The sequence below is a fragment of the Nematolebias whitei genome, chromosome 17 (assembly GCF_014905685.2).
Source record: "Nematolebias whitei isolate Nwh7 chromosome 17, NemWhi1, whole genome shotgun sequence".
In the NCBI taxonomy this organism is placed as follows: domain Eukaryota; kingdom Metazoa; phylum Chordata; class Actinopteri; order Cyprinodontiformes; family Rivulidae; genus Nematolebias; species Nematolebias whitei.
The window spans coordinates 2,586,100-2,591,934 of NC_056514.1; the positions used below are offsets into that span (position 1 = coordinate 2,586,100).

General features: G+C 49.4%; 1 protein-coding gene across 1 annotated transcript in view; it reads right to left on the minus strand.

Annotated features, from left to right (window-relative positions):
• tmem94 (transmembrane protein 94) overlaps positions 1 to 5,835 on the minus strand; it is a 99,567-nt gene that overhangs the window by 7,944 nt on the left and 85,788 nt on the right. The gene's annotated exons all lie outside the window — the stretch shown is intronic.

A 5,835-nucleotide genomic window follows, 5' to 3' on the forward strand; every position in this document is an offset into this window, starting at 1 on the left:
TCTCTCTCTCTCTCTCTCTCTCTCTCTCTCTCTCTCTCTCTCTCTCTGGTGAGAGGAAGGTGTGTGTGGAGGAGCTGAGGAAGGGAGATCGTAAGAATTATCGCATATTCTAAATCTTTAACTTTTCTTTATCACTGTTTTCACTGGGTTTCATGTTATTTGTTTAAATTGTTATTTTGTGTTAGTTTCGCCACGTTTTAAGGTTTTTCTTTTTTGGTTTGGGTGTGGCCGTCAGGTGCACCTGGCTGGCCGGCGCCTAGACGCCATGGTGGTGGGAAGCACGGGGAACTTCTCCACGCTGACACGGAAGAATGGCATCAAGGTGGGTGCCGGTTCTTCGTGCAGCGTGGAGGAAGTTTGTTTGGCGGTGGGGGAGGTGGTTGGACACGGGTCCATTAAATCTGCAGCCCGCATGAACGGGGCTGTAGTGATTTTTGTCGACACCGAGGAGAAAGCTCGGCAGCTGGTCGAGGCTGGCATATCAGTGGGAGACTTGTTTTTACAGGTGTCACCACTGATGCTGCCAGCCACGAAGATCACCTTGTCTAATGTCCCCCCGTTTATTAGTGACGAGTTCCTAATCAAGGAGTTGTCCAGACATGGTAAGGTGGTGTCCCCGATCAAGAAAATCTTGACGGGGTGTAAATCCCCCCTTCTCAAGCACGTTGTCTCTCACAGGAGACAACTGTTTATGATTCTTAATAAACGGGGGGAAGAATTCAACGTTAGGTTTCATGTAAAGCTTGACGATTTTGAATACCTCTTATTCGCGACTTCTGCAAATATGAAGTGTTTTGGATGTGGACAGGAGGGGCACGTGATAAAAATGTGTCCAAACAGAGCCGGGCCGGTTCCGCCCGCTGCTGCGGGGGACCCCCCGGCTGCCGCGGGTGCCCCTCCCGATGCTGCTGCGGGGGGGTCCGCGGCTGCTGCGGGGGGTTCCGCGGCTGCTGCGGGGGGGTCCGCGGCTGCCGCTGGTCCCCCTCCCGCCGCTGCTGCGGAGGAGTTCGCGGCGCCCACTGACAAGGTCTGTAATAGTGACGAGTTGCCAGCTGTGGGTGGGGGCACGGGTGTGTGTGGGGATGAGGGTGGCATCACGGAGGTGTGTGGTAGTGGTGGAGAGAACGGAGTTGTTGTGGAGGGTGGAAAGGAGGCTCGGGGGGAGGTGGGGGTGAACAACGGAGAACGAGAAATGCAGGAGGGCGATGAAGAGTTAGTGTGTGGTGATCGGGAGGAGAAAGTGGAGGTGGATGGAGAAATAAAAGGTGCAAGACAGAAAAGTGAGAGGTCAGGAGCTGGTGTGGAGGGGGAAGCAGGGGCTGTTATAGAGGATATGGAGTTGGGGGCCCCAACCCAGGTGAAGAGACGAGGTAAAAGAAAAAATACAGATGCTGCTGCACATGCCAGCAAACAACTCAGCAAAATAGCTGCAGAGGAGAAAGAGGGATCAGACAGCGACAGTGAGGGCTGGGGTTCTGATTTCAGTGAGTCCTCCCGTGCCTCACAAGCTGACAAAAGTGAACCAAGATACCCTGCAGAATTATTCCTCACCTTCCTACAACAAACCAAAGGGCTGAGAGGAGTCAAAATAGAAAGCCACTTCCCAAACTTAAGGACTTTCTGCTCCTCAGCCAGACATCACATCAGGCACAAACAGGAATCAGGCCTCACTGACCAACAAGTTTACAGACTGAAGAAATTAATGAGCACAGCACGTAAACACTTCTGAACAATGACATACACACACGTTTTAATAATTTTTATAGTTTTATGGTGCACGCTTCTTAACTTTTTACCCATGGATACTTTTAAAATAGCATCTTTAAACACAAACGGGGCAAGAGAAGTTTTGAAACGTGAATTTATTTATCAGACCATAAACTATAAAAAGATCGATGTACTCTTCCTTCAAGAGACACATAGTGATGCACTAAATGATGCAGAATGGCGCAGGGAGTGGAAAGGAGAGGCCATTTTAAGCCACGGCACGTCTAAGAGTGCAGGCGTGGGAATCCTTTTTACAAAGTCCTTCACTCCCAGTCACATAGAGACACGACACATTGTTCAAGGTAGATGTCTTTTAGTCAAAGCTTGTTTTGATCATTTTAATGTAGTTTTTATCAACATTTACGCTCCCACCACCAATGCAGAGAAAAAACGTTTTTTAGAAGAAATTGGGGAGAGGTTGGGAGATTGTGGGACTGAGGACTATGTTTTTATAGGTGGGGATTTTAACTGCACCGAAGACGAATCTCTGGACCGCAATCATGCAGAGCCTCATCCGGCAGCCCAGCGTGTCCTGAGACAGCTGATCGCGTCTCACGGCCTGGTGGACGTATGGAGGAGGATGCACGCAGGCTCCAGGCAGTACACGTGGTCCCACCTTAAAGAAAATCGCATTTCGCTGGCTCGCCTCGACCGTTTTTATTGTTTTAAACATCATTTTAACGTGTTTAAAGCTTGTCAGATCTTACCAGTAGCTTTTACAGACCACTCGCTGATTTTAGGTAAAGTTTTTATCAGAAACATTTTACCTAGGAGCGCCTACTGGCATTTTAACTCAGTTTTAACTTATGACCGTAGTTTTAAGGAGATTCTGAGTTATTTTATGACGGGTTTTAGACAGAGGAAGAGAAATTTTACGTGTTTGCAACAATGGTGGGACCACGGTAAAGTTGAAATAAAACTGCTGTGTCAGCAGCACACTCTCAACGTCACTCGCAACATCACCAGATCTATCAAGGATCTGGAGATTGATATAGTGGAGCTAGTACAACTCAGTGAATCCACAGGAAACCGAGAGCACTTTGAAGCTCTCAAAGAGAAAAGGTTAGCCTTAACCAACCTGCTGGACGCGAAGGTCCAGGGCGTGTTGGTCAGGTCCCGGATGCAGACCATCACAGAAATGGATGCTCCCTCTAGCTTTTTCTTTGGCTTGGAGAGGAAAAACGGGCAGAGAAAAGAGATCCACTCTCTGCTATCGGACACCGGGCAGCAGCTGAGTGAGCCAGGCCAGATCAGGAGGAGGGCCGTGGAGTTTTACTCCTCGTTATTCCAAAGCGAATACGAGAGAGAGGACGAACTGTTCGGAGAGTTCTGCAGTGAGCTACCCCAGGTCTCTGAGGAGACCAACGCCCATCTGGGGCGCCCCCTGGGACTTCACGAGCTCCGCACGGCCCTCCAAAGCATGCAAGGCCAGAAGGCACCCGGTATAGATGGACTCACCGTAGAGTTTTACAAAGCCTACTGGGACATCCTGGCAGAGGATCTACTGGGTGTCTTCAACGAAAGCCTGAACGCCGGCTCACTCCCGCTGTCGTGCCACAGAGCGGTCATCGCTCTCCTGCCCAAAAAAGGGAACCTACAGGACCTGAAGAACTGGCGCCCGGTGTCCCTGCTTTGCACCGACTATAAAATCCTCTCCAAGGTCTTGGCTACCAGAATGAGAGAAGCTATGGAGCAGGTCATCCACCAGGACCAGACCTATTGCGTCCCCAGCAGGTCCATGGTAGATAACATCTATCTGATTCGAGACGTTTTGGAAGTCTCCAGTTCATTGGGCTTGAACACAGCCTTGGTCTCACTTGATCAAGAAAAAGCTTTTGACCGCGTCGAGCACGGCTTTCTCTGGGAAACTATGGGGAAGTTCGGGTTCGACGCTGGTTTTATAGCTAAGATCCAGGTGCTGTACAGTGGTGTTGAGAGTGTGCTGAAGATCAACGGTAGCTTGTGTGCTCCTTTTAAGGTGTGTAGAGGCGTTCGGCAGGGCTGCGCGCTCTCGGGGATGCTCTACGCACTCTCCCTGGAACCCCTCCTCCGAAAGATTCGAGCAAAGGTCCGTGGTTTTATTACACCCGGTTTTAACAACAGAGTGGTTTTATCCACCTACGCTGACGATGTTGTTGTTTTTATCAAAAACCAGAAGGACGTAGACATTTTAAAAAAAGTTACCGAAAGTTTCTCCACCCTGTCCGCTGCGAGGGTGAACTGGGGAAAGAGCACAGCCCTCGCCGTGGGTGAGTGGCCTGAAGGACTCCCGGTTCTCCCTCAAAGCCTCCAGTGGAGGAGAGACGGGTTTAAATATCTCGGTGTCTACCTGGGAGATAACGATGCGATCAGGAAAAACTGGGTAAACGTTAAAGAAAAGTTTGAGGATAAAATACAAAAATGGAAATGGCTGCACTCCCAGATGTCCTACAGAGGCAGAGTGCTAGTTTTGAACAACCTGGTCGCATCGCAGTTGTGGCACAAACTGGCCGTTTTAGACCCACCTCCAGACCTGTTGAAACAACTACAGTCCGAGATGGTGGAGTTTTTCTGGAAAGGTCGGCATTGGGTGCCACAGTCTGTTTTATTTTTACCAAGAGAGGAGGGGGGACAGGGCCTTGTCCATCTGGCCAGCAGGACGGCAACTTTTAGAATGCAGTTCCTCCAAAAATACCTGGCAGGACCTGCTGATACAGTGTGGAGAGACGTGGCCAGCTGCATCCTCAGAAGAGTGAGCGGGTTGGGGCTGGATGCGGCTCTGTTTCTAACTAATGTTGACCGTTTACAGCTAACGGGGCTACCCAAGTTCTATCAGAGTGTTTTTAAATTATGTTCCCCTTTTAAATTCGACAGAACAAAAACGAATAATTCTCTGCATTGGCTTTTAGAAGAACCGTTAGTCTGTGGAGCGAGACTGGACGTCTCTGACAGCACAGTGCCAGGGCTGCCGACGGTGCTTTGCAGGTCTGGGACGGTGACCCTGAGGCGCCTGGTGGAGACGGCCGGACCAGACTTCTCCGGCGTACAGAAAGTGGCCTCGTTGCTCGGGGTCCGGTCTGCCAGACTGGTGCGGCGCTTCATGGACCTGTTGAGGGAGAGGTTGACTGCTAGAGAGGGGCACCTCCTGCAGCTGTGGTCCGCGGAAGGTCGCCCGCCTGATCCGACGGACCCGTTTCCAGACACCCACCTGGTTCCTAACCTCGGGGACAGCAGCGGTCCCCTTCTTCGTGACACAGGCCCAAAGGTGGACTTATGCAGATCGGGGCAAAAAGTACTCTACAGAACCTACGTGAAAGTGCTGAATAAGAGGACTCTGCACAACAGAGCCGTTTGTGTCTGGGACGGCAAGTTCGGAGAGCAGAAGCCCCAGTGGAGGACACTCTACAAACCTCCGATTAAAAAACGGACTGGTGACCTTCAATGGAGGGTCCTTCATGGCGCCATTGCTACAAACTCTTTTTTATCTGTCATCAGTCCCGGGGTTTTAAACGAGTGTCCTTTTTGCAATTTGCCAGAGAATGTTTTTCACGTTTTTATGGATTGTGTTCGACTAACAGTTTTTTTTAGCCTCTTAACAAAGATTTTTAACCTGTTTGACACAGTTTTTACCCAATCTGTTTTTATCAACGGTGTATTTTACAGCAGGGCCACTAAAGGCAAGTCCCAAATTTTAAATTTTTTAATCGCCGAGGCAAAGATGGCAATATATTTGTCTCGCAGGGACAGATTGCAGGATGGACCTCACCTCGATGCTGTGTCTCTGTGGAGGTGCAACGTCAGGGCCAGGTTGGCCTTGGAGTTTCAATTCCACAGGGACACTGGGGATTTAGAAAGGTTTTTGAAACTGTGGGGATTTAAAAATGTTCTATGCACCATCTCTGATCAGAAGGAACTGACAATCAACAAGCTTTTAATGTAAACGCTCTAGTTTAAGCTTGTCCTGATCATGTTTTTTTACTAGTGTTTTTAAAACTATTTTTTTTGATAACTGTGTAAATAAAGTTTTGTTAAAAATCAAAAATCTCTCTCTCTCTCTCTCTCTCTCTCTCTCTCTCTCTCTCTCTCTCT